General features: G+C 49.9%; 1 protein-coding gene across 1 annotated transcript in view; it reads right to left on the minus strand.

The window, feature by feature from the left end:
• The window catches only part of LOC100688933 (syntaxin-8-like), a 38,495-nt gene that overhangs the window by 3,060 nt on the left and 16,534 nt on the right, over positions 1–18,901 (minus strand). Inside the window, 4 exon segments of the mRNA XM_038545047.1 lie at positions 6,382–6,485; positions 16,611–16,704; positions 18,040–18,100; positions 18,767–18,896. The gene's annotated coding sequence lies outside the window, so the exon portion shown is untranslated.

Consider the following 18,901-nt stretch of genomic DNA (forward strand, 5'->3'; position numbering starts at 1 on the left):
GTGGCCATGGGACTGTCAGGCTGGGCAGGGTGTTTGGTGACATATCATAGCAGCTGAGAAAGGAGGTAAGACAAACATGTTTGCCTGATGGGAATCTTGGGATCGCCCAGCTCCCCAAGCCCACTCTCTTTTGAGAGCTCATTCCAGGACTTCTTACAGACATTGAAGACCACAGTTTCCTCTCCCAGAAACCCCATTAAACTGTGAGTGAGTGAGTGAGTGAGTGAGTGAGTGCATGAGTGTGAGAATGTGTGCTTCTATTCCACCCCAGCCAATTTTTGATTTCTCATACTTTGCACATTTCAGCCATCATGTGTGTTCCTATGCCATTCCCCTCAAACTCCTCTCCTTCTACCAGCCTCTTCTGGAAGCCTCAAGCCTCAGAGATAATGACAAGAGGGTCTAGACTTTGCCTTAGAATGAGAATGTCTTCCTTGGTGATCTCATCATCCACTGACCCTTGAAGACGTGGGGTGGGGCGAGAACTGGGATGAGATGGGGTGATGGCATCATTCTGCTGATTGCCCTGCCCAGACCAAGCTCCCAAGCATGAAGAACCTGCCCCTTCACCTGGCAGCTCCTCTGGGACTTCCTGCTAAGCTCAAATGTCAGTAATGGAAACAGAAGACATGTAGCATCCCAGGTGGCAGCTTGACTTTCTCGAACCTGGGAACCAGTGGCCTAGATTCTGCCCCAAATACTCAACTGGGAGTTTTCTCAGTGGTCAAGTCTCCCCCCAACTCCCCCCACACCCCTACCCTGCTCTACCCAGGTCAAGCACAGTGTTTGGGTTAACCCTTTGGCTTGCTGGGATCCTTGGGCCTTTCTGCTATTCCCCTCTTGACTATTTACTCCAACAAAGCAGAAGAGTGACACCAGAAATACTAAATGCAGAGTATGATTCAGAATGAGGTATGAGTCACCCTAGAATGCACACTTCCAGGTGCCTCTGCTGACTTACCATACTCATTGCAAGCTTCTTCTGCTCTCAACAATAAGCTCACCTTCCTTGTCGCAAGATGACCAGAGTCAAAGGGGAGCCAAGCAAGGGAACATGTTTTGTCTGAAATAGCACATCTATGAACAAAGGAGTTAAATACAACTGTCTTTTTATCTTGGTGGGTGTTTCTGTGGAATTAGGAGAACCTGCAGGGCTTAATCTATTTGAGTAAATCAAGTTTGTCCGTATGTTCTGAGCAAGGGTTATGAAATAGCCAGTGTAGTTTCTCTGGCTCACAAAATGACCAGTGGCTTATAAGGAAGGACTACGTGACTTAAGACCAGGACAGTGAAACAGCCTGAGTTAGTGTCCCAGCATGTATATTGGGTTACTTAAAATAGCAAAAAACAGACGCAACCTCAATGTTCACCCATAGGGTATTAGTTACACAAACATCTGTATAATGGATAGTGGGCCCTTATTAGAATTATGTGCTAGAAGAAGGCTTAATCTCGTGGGAAAGTATTCACAACATATCATTAAAAGGAAAAAGCAGATTACAAAGCAGTATGGACAGAACATAACAGTCTTGTAAGAAACTAGTACTGTGTATATTTTTTAACTGGAAGAATATGCATAAAAATGTTAATTGTGCTATCTCTGGGTAATTAGATTTGGCTTGATTTTTTGGCCTTTTTTTTTTTTTTTTTTTTGAGAGAGAGAGTGAGAATGCACATGTGAGCGTGGGTGTGTGGGGAGGGCAGAGAGAGAATCTCAAGTAGGTTCCATACCCAGCAAGGAGCCCAACACAGGGCTCAATCTCATGACCCTAAGATCATTACCTGAGCTGAAATCAAGAGTCAGATGCCCAACCAACTGAGCCACCCAAGTACCCTGGTCTCTATTTTTAAAAAATTTTCTTCCGTAAACATATATTATTCCAAAACCTGGGGAAAAATTATTTTAAAAAACAGATCATCTTAAAGGCCAGAAAATGGGTTTTCTGTTTCTTTATCCCATGTCTCTTCTCCATTTTATTTTGGAAATTCAAATCTCTCAGCCCTTCCCACAATAGACAGATACTTATGAAGCAAGAGGCACAGAGTAGCTGATGTTCTAAGCAATATCTCCAAGGTGAATCACTCACTGACAGTGACAGCTTTGGAATGGTGTCCCTCCCACCTGACACTGGGAATTAATAGTACCCAAACCAATTGTTCATCTAACCAGGAACAAACTTCTCCACGGGATTGGGGCTCACAGAGGACAATTATAAACCTCAACAGCTGCTCCGTGGGTTTTCAAACATGAAGGTGATTCATCCCTTCTTCTGAGCCTTTCTATTGCACCCTATCTCTTAGAGTTCTGAAAATCTGCTGTCATAGCAAGAAGGGGAAAGGGCCTGGGAGAACCATGGGAGGACAAGGAAGGGAACTGGAGGGGACACAACTAAGAGACTGACACAGCTGGGTTTTGTTTGCCTGGGTCACGGGACAGTGCCCTGCACAGAGGGGTGCCTGAGAGTGCGCAAAGGGAGTAGCAATTGATTTCACGGAAGGAAACCACTGTAAAATCTACTGCCGAATAGAGACCGGCCTCGGTGCACACCATTTCTGCCACAGATTTCTAAAAACCCATCTAGTTTTAGCTGTTCCTTATCACCACCACCTTCTGAAGTAGAATGGTCAAGATCAGCCCCTTCTCCTCCCTGGACATGGCACTACAGGTGTCCCAGCTGTCCCGAAGTCACTATTCCTGTCTGTGGCAGCTCTTGGTGACACACCTAGAAGGTAGCCCGGAGCACCACTGTTCTCCTGGTCCACTGGTCCGCTATGCCAGCTGGCCATTCCTGCCACCCCAGGGGGGCCACGTTACCCAATTCTGGTGCTTGGTCAGATGGTGGCTTTTTTCAGTCAGCCTGTCCTTGGAAAACTCATTCCTTTCTCGTACTGGAAAATTCCTCTGGTGCCTGTCATTGCACTATCAGGAGACCAAGGTTTCCATTTTCGCAGAAGTCATTAACCAGCTCCTGTCTGAGACCAAGCCTGTTCCGGGAATTTTTTTACTCATCCTTTTAAAGCTATAAGCCAGGGATCCCTGGGTGGCGCAGCGGTTTGGCGCCTGCCTTTGGCCCAGGGCGCGATCCTGGAGACCCGGGATCGAATCCCACGTCGGGCTCCCGGTGCATGGAGCCTGCTTCTCCCTCTGCCTGTGTCTCTGCCTCTCTCTCTCTGTGACTATCATGAATAAATAAATAAAATCTTAAAAAAAAAAAAATTAAGCTATAAGCCAGCCCCAGAAGATGAAGTCTGAAGCAGGGTCCTGGGTTCTCCTAAAGCAGACAAAGGAGTGGAGGCTAGGCTGGACTGAGCTATGCACTGAGTCTGGGGTCCACCTCCAACAGCTATGATCACCACAGCCCTACCTGATTTCATTTCGTGCTCTCTACTCTTGATTGCCTGGGGATGGTGGAATAAAGAGTGGGCAAGGAAAGGCCAGCCAAGGAAAACTTACCCTGTAGAATGAGGCTCCCACCATCCTGACCCTGGAGAAGACTTCTCAGAAAAGGAAAGAAAGAAAGAAAGAAAGAAAGAAAGAAAGAAAGAAAGAAAGAAAGAAAGAAAGAAAGAAAGAAAGAAAGAAAAGAAAGAAAGAAAGAAAGAAGGAGGAGAAAGAGAAGAAGAAGAAGAAAAAGAAAGAAAGAAAGAAAGAAAGAAAGAAAGAAAGAAAGAAAAAAGGAAAAGGAAGTAGGAATAGATAGACTGACCCTGCTGGAAGGAAGTCTAACCCTACTCTATCCTTGCCAGATCACAAGCTGGGAAGATGTTCGCTTTTCAGATGATTGACACAGAGATAGAGAATTGTATTTCTATATTTCAGAGAACAAAAACTCAATAGATTAAACTAGAGATCCTCATTGTTTCAGTTCCCAGGATTGGCTAGAGCAGGGAAGTCAGCTTGGAGAAATAGACAAGCGTCCCCTCAGCTCTAGAACCCCATGGAGGGCTCAATCTGTTTGAAGTCTAAATTCTCAAGTGAAAGTAGCTTCAGGGTGAGAAAACTACTTATGTACAAAGTGATGCTTTCTGTAGGAAATCCTTAGGTGCTACCATTTTATTATCAAAGAGGATGAAGGTGCAGCTTTCTGTTGATATCATTGTCAGGCTATGCAAACCACACCAACTCAAACCTCATTCATTCATTCACGTGTCCATTTAGCAAATATCTATTGAACACCTTGTAGGTACATGCACCAAATAAAATGCATTACCTACCATCCCCTCCAGGAGTTCACAGTCTAGGAGAAGGGCACTCAGGGAGACTCAGAAATTATTATAGACTATGGTGAAAGACTAAAGCAAGGTAAGAAGTCATGGGTGCATAAAGAAGCATGTTAATTCTGCTCACAGCTTCTAGAAGCTCTTCACAGTAAAGACCGTGAAGTTGGGCTGAACAATGAGTAGGAGCTTTCCAGGCAATTAGACTGATGTTTTCATCATAGACATGAGTGTACTTCACTATGTATCTGAGGTTCAAAAAGTCAGAACACAGTGGGTGACAGCCTTCTATAGAACATGCACCCCATCACCCATCAGAAGTCATAGCTGTGCTCTTTAGCAATGAACCTGTGGGCTAGTGGCCCAATGCAGGCCTTAACATTTGATGGAGCCAGAAGACATCTCAGACCTGAGTCCTGAGCATGTTCGTCCAGACATGGCTCCTTCTTAGGGAAATTGAGAGTCCAGCTCCATTTAAGCATATAGGCAAAAACGCCTGGACAAAGATTGGAGACAGTTTGCATAGGGTGGGTCCTAATGTGCCATGGGCTTCAGCCCTTGGCTTGCCCCTTGCTCCCTCTGCCTACCATATCTGCCCCACTCTTCCCAGAGCATCTGATGAATATCTAGTCACGCTTCCAGACCTAGCTCAAATACCATCTTCTCTAAGAAGACTTTCCCAACATTTCTGGATCGAATGGTCATCCCCTTCCTTACCCCACTTTGGCACATGTTGCATCTTACCTGTTTCAGAAGTCGCTGTATTCATTTACTTATATGTCTAATTACCCAAGGGCAGGAAATGGGTCTCTCTCATCTCTGTAGCCCCAATTCCCAAGGCCTGGTGGACTTTTATTGAACAGATGCAGACTGCACTTGTAGGTCTTCTAATAGCAGAAAATATTCGCTGCAAAATCCCTCCTGATAGAATCATGAAGTATCTAATAACCCTGTTTCACATATGGAGAAACTAATGTGTGAAGGGAGACAAGTCCAGAATTTACTTGAATCTAAGGCTGTAAATCTCAACCAGGACTGTGCCGACACCCAGATTCCTCGCAGCCCCCAGGCCACCCCACATCAGATGCAATTCCAAACAACCCAGAGCCTTGCTGAACAGTTTCACAGTGCTGGGCTCTGCTATGTTCTGGAAGGTTCTTCCGAACTGTGCTTCCAGAAGGTCGGGGCAGGGAGAAGCCCCAAAGGCCCAGTGCAGTGTCAGGTTCCCCCTTTTCTGTCAGCAGGCCTGGAAGAGCCTTTAAGAAAATGGAGTATTATTATTTGTTTGTTTTTACAGTGACTCATCTGTCGTAACTGGGTTAAAGTCCACTTAGAGAAAAAAAGAACAAAAGACCTCCTGTTAGTGCTGGAAGTTTGCCTCTTAAGATATCACTGAGAGGAACTGGGAAGAAGAAAAAAAAAAACCCAGCAGGGCAGAGGAAGCTGCAGGCGTGCAGGAACACAGCGGCACTTTGGAAAGGCAAACACGGTGGCTTTCATCTCCAGCGCCCTATCTGAGCGGGCCGCTCCCTTTGCCGCTGCTTTGTGATCCGCTGCAGTGCTAGCCATCAGACACAGGCCAGTGCCCTGTTCCCACACTCTCCGGACCCAGGGAGGCTGCCAGGAGCTATGGCGGTGTGGGCAAATCTCCATATTCAATCATCTCCAGGCCTTAGAAGAAGGCGGTGGTGGTGGTGGCGGTGGTGATGCTGGTGGTACCAAGATAAAAAACTTACTAAGTGCCAGATGCCATCCTCACATACTATATCACAACTCAGTTCAGAAATACCCAGGAGGCTAGCATGCTACCTCCCCAGCTGCAGCGGCAGGCAGCTGCCAGGAGGCAGAAATCTGGCCTCGCCTTCTTTGGGAAACCCATTGGCCTTGTGTAAGTACAGGATCCCTGGGACTGGTGGGCTCCCAAATAGGGTGGGACCAGGTTTCCAAGTGGCATTTTCCAGAGTGCAGACTCAGACCATGTGACCCCAAGACTCAAGGACTTACCTCTTATGTTCTTAAAAAAAAAAAAAAAAGATAAAATAAACTAGAGAAGGATAAGACTCTATGGTTCTCGTCCCACAGTCTTCCATCTGATAGGCCCCACTTGCAGTCCACTTGAATCTATGTCCTTCATCCAGCAGTTCTTTGAAAATATTATCTCACCTTTGGCCACCCAGACACGAAGTGGGTCTGCACCACGACTGTCCGTTCTGGCATTGGTCCTCTTCCCCTTAATTATAAAAGGCTGGGATTTCTCTGCTCCAAGCCTGGAAGGAGGATCGGGGACATGCAGGAGAAGATAAAAATCCCCTGAAAGTGCTAGATCCCTCCCTCCATTAGAAGCATTTCATATCACTCTCTTCCTTCCCAGGGGTCCTCTGGTCCCCCAGAGGTTAGGCCTCACCGTGGGTCCCAGACCTCTGCCCTGCAGGGTGATAGGACCTTCTGGGCCTTCCAATTCACAGTCATCCCTAATCATTCCATTTCCTGAACAAGACTAATTTTTGGAAATTTATGATCAAACACTAAGAATCCTTCAACAGAAACACCCAGAGGAAAGTATTGTGCTAATCTATCCTCTCTTTGCTCACGGATATCCACGTTCTACCAAATGCAGCAGACGGGTGTGGGAAACAACTTGCTTTCCATGATAGAGGTGCCATAATTAGGCTGCTCCAGTGCCGGGCTGGTCCCCTGGTTTTCTGTACGCTGCTCTGTGACTTTGAGGGGATTATTTGCACTAACAAGCAAGGCCTCCACAAACAATGGGTTGCGGGGAAGACTCAAAAGAAGCCGACCCAGTGCTCCCTGGTATGCTTCTCCCTTCAGCTGGCCTCACGAGGATCAGGCCTCTGGTGGAATCACTGGAGATTTAGGGCTTAATTAAACCCTGGCTTTGGGCCAACATGCCGGTGGCCCCTTGATTTTCCCAAGTCCACCCAAGTGGCATAAACACCGGGCTAGGAATGTGAACCGCTTAGCTGAGCCTGTAAGAGCCAGTGCTCATTAGCTAGGAGTCTTAGTCTTAGCATGGCCAGCTCACAGAGTTCAACAGGTGTCGGCAGGCCCAATCCTGGAAGGACAGCATGACTTTAGGTTAATTGTCCCTATATCTGCCACGGCTGGGGGGCTTTGCAGACCAACTTCACCATTGAGATCTTTGGGATTCCCTGCCTTTCTTGGCCCGGTAAAGCCCAAGCTCACCACCAGAGGCAACTAAATCATCTTATTGGGCTGTCCCTGATTATTATTGGCCATTCAGAGATCATTTGGCTTCTGAATAAATGGTTGGATCTTGCACAGCCCAAAGCATAAAGACCAGGGGCATTTCTTTACTGGAAGGCAGTGGAGAATTTCCCATGTGAGGATACCTGTGAAACACAAGTGAAACAACGGCATGCTTTCTTCAGTTTGGCGATTCTGTTGTTGCTTAGACTCAGCATTTATTTGTGACCCTTAAGGACTCAGCAGACACAGTAAGCTGCTTAGGCCCCCATATGGCCCAGAACTGAGCAAACAACAGCTTCATTCCCAGGACCCCACCGTTGGCAGCCCCAGGACTCACCCTGGGATTATCCTGAGGCTACCCCCTAAAGCATGAACCTTGTAATTGGTCTGTCTCATAGCCAAGCCCCCCCTCCACTAACATGGGGGTCCCGGCAAGATGTGGGTGACTTAGGAATGGCCTGCTTAGAAGCAGAAGGGGAAGAGCCAGATATGACGCCTCCTACCCTGACTAGCTGCGTGAACTTGGTTCTCATCTCTACCACAATATCCATGCCCATAAACATAATGACGATACCTGCCACAACTTTTCCCTAAAGGAGGCTGCAGGGGTGAATTAATTAATGTTTATTGAGCACCTGGAGTTCTTTGGAGAGAGGCCTTTATAAATATAAGGCATGATTAAAGGATATCAGTTTGCTAACTCTCAGAGGAAGTACTTAATGGGATCAGAGCTAAATATCTTGATGATTGAGTTTCATTCTTAAATCAAATATGCACTGGGTTCCTATCACTCGACTCTGCTGTCCACTCATGTTATTATCCTGTTTTCTTTTCTCATTTCTATACACCATAGTACAACAGCTGCTCCCCTCCTACCATGCTTACCCACTGCCTGCTTCCTTCACTCCAGCTTTTGTCACCTCCACCAAGGTTACAAGGCCACCTAATTGTTAAGCTCAATGGCTTTTCTCATTCTACATTCTCCTTGTCCTTTCTGGAGCATGACACTGGTCACTACTCACTCCTTTCCCTTGCAAGTCTTATTCTGTGATTTCCTCAACCCCAACAGGTCCAAACTGAAGTCACCATTGTCCTCAGATCAATTCCCTGCCCTTACTTCGAGACCTCCCTGTCCGTGGACAACCCCTACTGCCGGGTTTTACTGTCCCAGCTCACTCTGTCCTTGCAAAAACCCTCCCCAGGTGGCGAAACCTCTAGATTTGAGGTAGGTGTGACACGTGTGTCCCTGAACTGTCCCACAGGCCTCTCTGTACCACTGTGGCCTCTGGTCCTTTTCCCAAACCCATCTGAGTCTCCTGCCCCTTCCCTGTGGGCTGTTCCAGGTCGGGACACCACAGGACCCACTTCCTGCTCGCCCGCCTTCCTACCCTGCCTCCCAGACCGGTGAGCACTCCTGCTTCCAGCCAGCCATCTGAACTGACTGAAAATCTAGCACCCAAGGTCTTCACCTAGGGGCACCCTGACAGACTCACCCCTGCCTACCGGCCCCAGCAGACCCAAACACATGGACACACATGAGCACTTGTGAGGACACACATACACTGATGTATAAGGATGTGCAAAGAGATGCTGGTACATGCACAGGCACACCCAGACACATGTATACATGTACACATCATGCAGGTAACACACACAGTTATACATGTACACACATGTATACATGTACACATCATGCAGGTAACACACACAGTGCAGGTAACACACAGTTATACATGTACACACATGTATACATGTACACATCATGCAGGTAACACACACAGTGCAGGTAACACACCCAGACACACACAGGCACAGACATAAGCACACAAAGATACAGGTACGTAGACACACAGACACACATAGGCACACCCAGACACATGTAAGCAGGCACAAACAGATGTAGAGACTCATATACAGATAGCCGTGCTCTCATGTAGACACACACAGACGCTCAGATATAGACATAGACACAAATACTCCCATAGATGTACAAACACATACTGCCACACTCGGAAGCACACACATTCAGATGCACACACAGATGTATACATAGACACACATACTCACATAGGCATATACACAATAACACACACAAAGTCAAAGGATACACACACACACCCAAGTTTTGCTGCCCTCCCAACCCCCTAACAGGCTGCACTGGTCTCCCTCACCCTTGCTGAGCAGCCACCTCTCCTGATTCCTGCCTTTCTGCACTCCTGTCAGGGTTCTCCAGAGAAACAAAACCAACAGGATATATACATATGTCTGTCTGTCTGTCTCTCCTCTACACACACACACACACACACACACACACACACAGAAATTTTAAGAAATTGGCTCATTGATTGGCTGGCAGGTCTGAAATTGCAGCTGGAGTCCAAAGGCAGTCTGAAAGCAAAATTCCCTTTCCCTCAGGGGACTCCGGTCTTTTCTCTCAGGGCCTTCAACTTATTGGATGAGGGCCACCCACACGACAGTGGGTTTTCTGCTCTATGCAAAATCTACTGATTTAAAAGTTAATCCTATCCAAAAAAAAACCTTCAGAGCAACATCTAGCTTGTTGTTTCACCAAGTATCTGGGTAGCATGGCCTAGTGGAGTTGACACATAAAGTTAATCACCACCCCACCATCTGGCAAAGCCAATGCTCATGTAAATCTCCTAACACGTCGCCCTCATCACAGTGGTTCCCTGCTCCAAAACCTGAGATCCTCACCCCTGACTCAGAGTACCCACAAGGTAAATACTCAGTAAAGGGATAACAAACAGCCTCTGTGATGGCCACCACGCAGCTTACTGGAGAAAGCCATTTTGAGGGCCCAACTGTGAGCTCTGCTAGGAGCTGAGGATACAAATATCAAAAGCCACTCCATGTGTTGTCTTCTCCCTCTGCCTTCTTGGGGTCAGGACCAATGCTGTGGGTATCCCTAAACCCCCCTAAGTACCTAAGGGAGTACTTTCTACAAAGCAGGACCTCACTTACCTGGAGCATTAATTCATTTGATTCTTTTTACTGATCCCTATATCAAATTTACCTGAAATAGGACACATTTTCGAGCCTCATTTATGAAAGCATGAACTATAGTGCCCCAGTCTGTTTCTACCTTCATTTTCAAGGGGAAGCTGTTAAGAGAGATTTTCATACTGAGGAAGGGTATATATACCACAGACCATTGACAGTGGTCTCTAGGGATGGGATTGTGGGTGGCTTCTATTTGATTTTTTATACTTTTCTGTGTCTTCCAAATTGTCCTCTGTGACCATGTGTTACTTTTATAACCATAGAAACACAGTACATGTTTTTTCTTTCATCTTTTCATTTATGAGTATGAGGGGATTCAGGGTTCTGCTCTCTGTGCTTTCTTGGGGCCCTTGGCCTATCTCTTGCCTTTCCTTTGAAAAGAAGGCATTCTGGGACATCCTTGTAAAAATCTGTGTGGTCATAAAAGGTAAAGCTAGCTGCAAACGGTTGTTCTGTTTCAATTATGTTCAAGTGTCAGATAACATGAAACTTTTAATAAAAGCATTCAGGGAGTTAATGATTACGGCTGTTATTAAACTGGTGTCAAGACAGAGCCGGGAAGCTGGGTACACCTCGTCTCGCCTTGGGCCACCTCTCCAGTCCCCGGGCCCTGTCGCCACCTCTGGGCCGCCTGTCAGAGTGTCGTCAGGCTGCATCTGGGCCAGATGAACAACACCCAGCCATGGTGGAAGCGACTGTTCCTTGAACTTTGCTTCAGACCCGCCTGCTGGGGTCTCCGGAGGAAAGTGTTCACCTCTGGCCCAGATGAAATGGAGCTTCAGAAAACCACAGCAGAGGCCACAGTGACCTCAGGCCCTGAACTTTGTAGTTCTTAAACTGCCAGAATCACCAGCTGCTGAGTGCCATGGAACTCCCAGAACTGTGAAGGGGAAGCCAAAGAGCCAGACAAACGCAGACATGTCATGGCTGGAGAGCATGTCTCGAGTCACCTTGGAACATGGCAGGTGGGCCAGCGAGTGGCTGGAGCCATGCGGACCCGGGTGGGGTGAACAGAATAACGAGGCCAGGCTCGTTCCCAGGCTGAAATTCCAAGAAACTCACGCTGCACCAGGCCAAATTGGTGAAATCCCCCTCATTCTGGAAAGGATCCTACGCAAATTTCTGGGGTTTCCAGTGTGATATTTGATAAGTGCAAATGGGCTGAAAATATTCTCAAGATTTTTTGGTTTCGTGCAATTAGCGGTGACTGCTGAGGCCCATCTCACCGACTGTAGTGTCCCGCCAGTGGTTGCAGCGGCCAGGCCAAGGCCAGCCTTTGTTCCAGACCACCGCGGCCCTCCGGTAAGGCGTGCTTCACCATCTGTGCCTGCAGAGGAAAGCAGGGGTCCAGCCCCATGTCCTCACAGGCATGTGTCCCCTGCAGGCAGAGAGAAAGCAGTGTCTCCCACTCTCCCCGCACAAAATGCCCCGGTGGCAGCCCAGTGGCCCCCAGCCAGGCCACCATCCTTGCTCCCTTTCAGCCACCAAATGTCAGAGCTAGAAGAAATCTCAGTGCTCATTGACCCAGCCTCCTCATCGATGAGCAGGGGACTCCTCAGATGCAAGCTCCCTGAAGGCAGGGCAGGGCGGCTCTGGTCTCTGTATCTTTGTTTCCCGGAGCCTGGCACAGAGCTGGGCACCTCACATAGAAGGTGAACGAGTGAGGGAAGGCTCGAATGAACCCACTCCTTTGTTCTCTTCTTATCTTCACAGACTCACACTTCCAACGGGTCACACTTGACTCTGTCCCCCTCAGCTTCTCAGTAGAATGAGCCCCACGCTGTTCCCTTCCCAGCTCACAGGATCCTCGGCCCCAAGCCCACCGTGGTCCTGGCACGACAGTCAGGATTCCTGACATCAGCCTCTGCATTAGCTTCCAAGGGCTGCTGCAACAGAGGACCACAAACTTGGTAAAGCTCAGCTTATAACAGAACCTTCCCCACAATTCAGGAGGCTGGGAGTCTGAAATCGAGGTGTCGGCAGGGTTGGCTCCTGCTGAGGGCTCTCAGAGCCTCTGTTCCAGGCCTCTCTCCAGCTTCTGATGGTTGCCGGCTGTCCTCAGGCTTCCCTGACATTCGGGTCCGTCATCAGCCCAATCCCTGCCTCCACCTTCACGCGGTGCTCTCCCTGTGTGTCTCTCCTCTTCTTGTAAGGAACTTTATCCCAGGACCCACCTTTTCCACTGCACTGACCTACGCCAACTGCCAAAGTGCTGTGTGACCTCAGATAGGTGTCTTTACCTCTCTGTGTCAGTTTTCCTGCTTCTACTTTGCAAGGAATTAAGAGCTTACCCAATTCCAGTATGACCTCATCTTAATGAATCACATCTGCATCTTAATGACCCTACTTCAATAAGAAATAAGGCCACATTCTAAGAGTCCAGGAAAGACATGGATTTTAGGGCAATGCTATCCAACCCAGAACAGCCTTCCTGCCCTGACCTGACAAGTGTCTGTGTTATTCTCCACCTCCGTCCAAACTCACTGCCCTTTCCTTTAGCAGGGGCACAGGCTTCCAGAATGCGGTCTCTTCTGCTCACCAGTCTGAACAGCAGTTGAGAGGTAGAGGGTAGGGAGCTTGTCTTGTCTGTCACCGTTTCCCTCCATGGACATGGACACTCTGGGGCTCCCTGAACTGCCAAGTCAGAACTGTGACTGCCCACGCTGCACATTAGGATCCCCTGGGAAGCTCTTAGAACCCATGGGACACTAACCACTCTCCCAGCACGTTGCTTTGTCAGGTCAGAGGGTACCTGACATGGGTGTGTTTCAACCTCAGCAGGTGAAGCCTGGGGTAAAAATAACTGTATCAGATGCTGGGAAAACAGGTCTCTCCTTAGGAAAGGGGATGCAGCACCTCCACACATACACATACACATACACACATTCACCAGGAATAGGAGTTTCTGCACTTCACTGCCTGGCAGGTCCTAAATACCCGTTCGAAAACTCCCCACCTAGTCCACAAGCTGTGTAAGAGAGGATGCGTACTGGGAGGACCTGAAACAGACAGCAGCAAGCACAAGATGGCCTTAGTTTCCTGTTTTACTTTGAAAGTTTCAATTTTGCATTCCCTTCTATGACACAGCCATCTTGGTTTACAATAAAAAAAAAAAAGATTATTTTCTTCCTCCTTAAATATCCAAGTGTAGAAATGAGGCTCCAGAAAGATGTGCCATGTTTAAATGGTGCCTTTGCATATTCTTTGACACACCATTATGTTCCCCTGAGCTTCCTCTGAGGTTGATAAATGTAGGCACAGAGTTAGAGGGGCAGCCAATCTGCTTAAACTTTGGAAAGAACTGCATCTTACGGAGGAAAGCCTGTGTCCAGAGAGATTAAGTAACTCACCTAAGGCCACACGGTTCATTATCAGCCGACTGTATCTCAAAGTCCAACTTCTCCCCTGCATTGACTGAGGTCAACTGCTGATTTGCTGTGTGACCTTGGATAAGTGAGTTAACCTCTCTGTGTTAGTTTTCCTGCCTGTAAAATGCTGCTGATATCTGTTCCACCTCAGAGGATCTGTGTAGAAGCACTTAAAAATTATATGGAAAGGCATGGTGCTGTAACTGTGGGGGTTGCAGCCTGACACTTCCAGGAGAGACCAGTGATTCCCGCCAGAGCGACCCCTCCAGGGTCATGCTGAGCAAGCCACAGTCTGAGGGAAGACCAGTGTGGTGGGCTCTGTGCCTTGGAGCCAGCAGAGAGGTCCAAGTGAACTCCCTAATGTTCCAGTGTGGGGCGGGGGGGGGGGGGGGGGGGGGGGGGGGGGGGGGGAGAGGCTGAGGCCTCAGGAGCTCACACCCCCCCTGTCTGTTCTCTACGGCTCCCAGCTTTTATCTGCCAGGCTCCAGCCACCATAACAGACTGAGAAGGCATTTCCCCCCAAACAACCTTCTTGTCCCAATCCTGAGAGTGTCATTAAAAAGGATAAGTCATGGAAAAACGAGTGGCAAACAGCAGCAGTGCCAGCATCTTCTTTCTCCTCTCACAAGGCCGCAGAGACCTTTCCCCACCACTGGTCTCTTCCAGGAAGTGGGTGGCCGCCAGGCGCTCCAGACCCCTCCCTGGCTGTCCCAGGCCTGCTCGGCTCCTCGGCCCACGTCCGCCCTTTTCTGTTTACACTGGGAGATGAGCTTCTGCGGAGCTTAAGTGCAGTCCTGGCCGTTCTGTTTGTTTTTAAGTCAAGTTACAACTTTGCTCCTAGATTTATTGCAAATTCCATTTATCTTCTTCGGTCCAGGGTCTTTGCACAAATCCTTCAGAGCTTCCCTCCTCCTCTCTGGACAGATAAGCAGGAGCATGGGGTGAGGTGGGGAGGGGAGAAGAGGAACACAGGGACGGGTGGATAGAATGACCAACAGACAGACGTGGAGGAGACACACACCAGGAAGGGCGGGAGGCCGTCCCCCTGTGGTGCAGGAGGATGGAGTGGGTCTGGCAACGCAAGAGCAGCCATAGATCACCCACGGGGGACAAGGCCAAAGGAAGGCCAGCCGCCCAACCTCCTGCCCCCTTCTTGCAAAGGCCTCCATAGGGAGGGAGAGCCGGGCTGAGAGGCAAAGAAACTCCAGGCCTTAACTCAGGGAATCAAGAAAAGAAATTCTGATCTGGAGGGAAGGAGCCCAGGCGGTTTCTGGCAGGCGTTGGTCCAGTTCCAAAGGGCCTTTTAAAAAGTACACCACGAGGGGCTGTCTGACAAGACTGTGGGTCCGAGGGTCAGGCCCACGGAGGCCCTCCCCACGCCAGGGAGGCCTAATGGGAAGACTCAGGCCACAACTGCACACCAGCGCACTCCAGAGAGTTCCCGTCCCTCCTCTTCCTCCCCTGACACCACAGTTTCCATAAACTGCTGATGAAGAGCAAACAACTACAGGCTGAAGCTCACCAGGGGGAGAAAGAGAATCAAACTGAGCCGAACAAACTGAGAGTGGGGTGTCCAGCCGTGCTGTTGGCTTGTCCTCCCTGGGCAGGAGGTGCCAACGGCCTGTCCTGCTTCCCCAGCAGGACTCCCCGGCTCAGGGTTGTGCCAGGAGCACCCACGGGCTTCCAGACAGGTCTGGCAGTGTGGGAGAGGTGAGGGGTGCTCCCAGGGGCTGGGACCCTGGACTGCTGGCATCTCAGTGCCCAAGGGCTTAGCCTCAGAGTAGGGTGCTAGCCTTCCCTGGCCCTGGGGAGCAGCTGCCCGAAGCTGGGGTGACCACTGTGTGTCCTCACAGCAGGAGTCACTTCTCACATCCTCCCTCCACATCATGGTCTGAAGGCATGAGACTCAGCCCTCAGCAGTCCACCCAGCCCAGCGCCCCACCCTGGGAGCCTCAGGAAGTGGGGGCTGAGTGAACCGGAACAGGGCAGGCCCCTCTGCCTTGGGGAGCCATTCTGGCCTCCACACAGGTGCTGTTGCTCACACGCGGAAGGGCTCTCCACAGCAGTTTCGCAGGCCACGCCTGGCTCCCACCCTCCTGGAGCTGCCGGGCCCTGGTTCTTGTGTCACCCATCACTCTGCCACAAGACCGGCCTCGCCCTCCGCGCCGCGGGCCCTCGCCTGCACGCCCTCGCCCTCGTGTCTCCAGCCTCCAGCCTGCTGCGGCCCGGCTGCCTGGGCCCCTGCACCGCCTCCGATGCTCACCTCCCAGACCTCGCAGCCAGCCGCTCCCCCCTCACCCCTTCCTTTCTCCTGCTTTCTTTCCCAACCCTCTCCTGGCCCGCCTCCCACCCATGTCCCTTTGGGAGCTTCCTTTTCTACCAAGTGCTCATCTGCACCCTGGGGCTCGGGAACTCCAGAGGGCCCATCACCCATTCGCCCTGCAGGTTCCAGTCTGCAGCAGGGGCACAGCCACCCCACTAGCTGCACAGCTCACCCGAGGCCCATGCTCCTTGCTGGCCAGAGTCAGCCAGACCACTGTCCCTGAGGCTTCCATCCCCCTGGGACCCCCGTCCCCCACCTGGGCCCCACCTCTGCCTTCCATCTGCAGAATCTCACTGCACACAAGACCGAGAGGGTCCAGGCATCCCCACAGGGGCTTCCTCACGCCTCTTTCTCCCCACCTCATGGCTCCTTCACATCACACTTTTGTCTTCCTTCCCTTGGGCTGAGCGCAGCCGACACCCCATCCTCCTCTGCAAAACCGACTTACTTACCTGGCCCAAGGTGGCATCATGGGCTCCTGTGTCTTCTGTGCCATGTGGTCCTCTGCCCTCATTCCTGGATCAGAAGCTGCATTTAATGGGATTCCTGGTGATGCAAATGTACAACCACATTTGAGAAGCACTGCCCCAAAGCATGGCCACATTGTCCTGATCCTAAAATGGCTTCCTTTGGTCCCACTTTCTCTCAGTTCACCATTGTTTTGTTCTCATTCCATTACTTGTGAACTTCTTTATAGGATCCCTTACACCTTCTTTTTTTTAAGATTGTATTTATTTATTCATGAGAGACACAGAGAAAGAGAGGGGAAGAGACACAGGCAGAGGGAGAAGCAGGCTCCATGCAGGGAGCCGGATGCAGGACTCCATCCCTGGTCTCCAGGATCACACCCTAGGTGTAAAGGAAGCACTCAACCACTGAACCACCCAGGCATCCCATACCTTCTGCCTCTATTTCCTCTCCTCAGGTTTTGGCCACTGGCTGCTACCTGGGGCCATTGTCACACACCTTCCTCCAAACAGTGGCCCAGGAGCCACCTCTATGACCTCCTCCTCACATGGCTCAGCCCCACTGACCATTCAGATTCCCTCCCTCAGGCTGTCCTGACAACCTTCTGCCAGGCTTCCGTTTTCCTCCCTGGGCAGGTGCTCCTTACCTGTCCCTCCATCTGGCTTCTCCTCCCCGCACACCTATCCATCTTACCTGCATCTGCATCTTCAACCATTACTGCTATGAGCCCAAAGAGCCACTGAAATGTCCACATTTTTGCCTAACCGATGGCCTTCTCTACACACAAACCCTGTGGACGTCCCAGAGTCTCTCCCATTAGATTGATCACCTCCTCTCTCGACCCATCTCTCTTCCTGCCTTGCCCATCTCTGTTCAGGAATCTCCATCCTCCCCACCGCCCGGGCTCAAAACCCTCAGAATTGTCACCATCTCCTTCTTCCCCTCCTCGCACATCCAATCAGCCTCCAGAAGCCTGCAGAATCTTCTTTTGCATTATTTTGTATATACCTACCTCTCTGTCCCAATGTCGCTATCTAAATTCAAACCCCTGTCATCTCTCCCCTGGACCTTTCCCCTCTGCCTGTGGGCCTCCCCTCCCATGTCCATCTGCCCTTGGACACAGAGCCCATCAGGGTGGCCGTCTCCCTTTCAGAAGCCCATTTGAACTTGGCGCTGCTCCTGGCTCCCCAGACAGGGAGACCCCTCCTGTCCTTCCAGCCTGGTCCTTGTCACTGCCATCATCCCTCGCAGATACTGACTTGTCATGTGATGTATTCCTGTGCCCAGACCATAGCTCCCTACTTTCCACTCCCAGAATTTTCTACCCTGCACTCATCCAGTTTTCTGGTTTCTCTTTTTGTTCATTTGTCTTATCTGCCAGAGATACCTCCTCTTCTTTGCTTCCATACCCACCTGTCAGCACTTCATCCAACCATACTCAAGGTCTAGTCCATAGCCCACCTCTTGAAGAAACCTGCAAGATTCCAAAGGTAAAATCCATCTCTCCCCTTCCCCATTCACTCTTAAAGTAGTGTTTGTTTCCTATTACAACTGCATCCCAGTGTGTGTGTGTGTGTGTGTGTGTGTGTGTGTGTGTGTGATCTCCTTGGCTATGTGGCCCTGCAGGCCAAAGAACAGCTAGTTCTTATGCAACTTGAAACTACACATGTGAATTAGGTCCTTTCCCTTGATTTCATAGATGATAAAACTGTGGCCAGAGTGACCCCGGACTTTGCTGCCAGTCAGCAGCAGCATCACATCCCAGCCTTGGGCTCCTGGTTCCTGATGAGGTTCTAGGGAGACAAGGAATCCCAGGCTCAGCTGCACATCGTCTGACAGCACATGTCCTCCACAGATGTGCTCAACTGTCCTCAACTCTTTCCCTTCTCCCACAGACTGGGTGGAATAGAATCAGGACAGAGAGACCTTGGATGAGGAGTCAGGGGTCACACAGCCCATTTTTCCATCACTACCACCCCCAGGCCCACATCAAATAGCCAACAGTGAGTACAGTCCTGTTTTTTGAACCTCTAGGGAAATTGCTTCCTCGCCTTTTTTTAGCAAAGGATGTCATCACCCCCACCATCTCCAGTGAAAAATCTCTCTCTTTGTTCTTCTCGAAATTTCCCACCCCTCTAACCTTCAACACCCACGGTAAATCTTTGCTCCAGCTAGGTCTTCTGCAGTGGTGGGAAGAGCATCTCCCGCATTCCCTCCTGCACTATCTTCATTGCAGGAAGATTTCGGGAGCTTGTTAAGGCTTGTAGCTCCTATA

This window comes from Canis lupus, chromosome 8 (assembly GCF_011100685.1).
Source record: "Canis lupus familiaris isolate Mischka breed German Shepherd chromosome 8, alternate assembly UU_Cfam_GSD_1.0, whole genome shotgun sequence".
In the NCBI taxonomy this organism is placed as follows: Eukaryota; Metazoa; Chordata; class Mammalia; order Carnivora; family Canidae; genus Canis; species Canis lupus.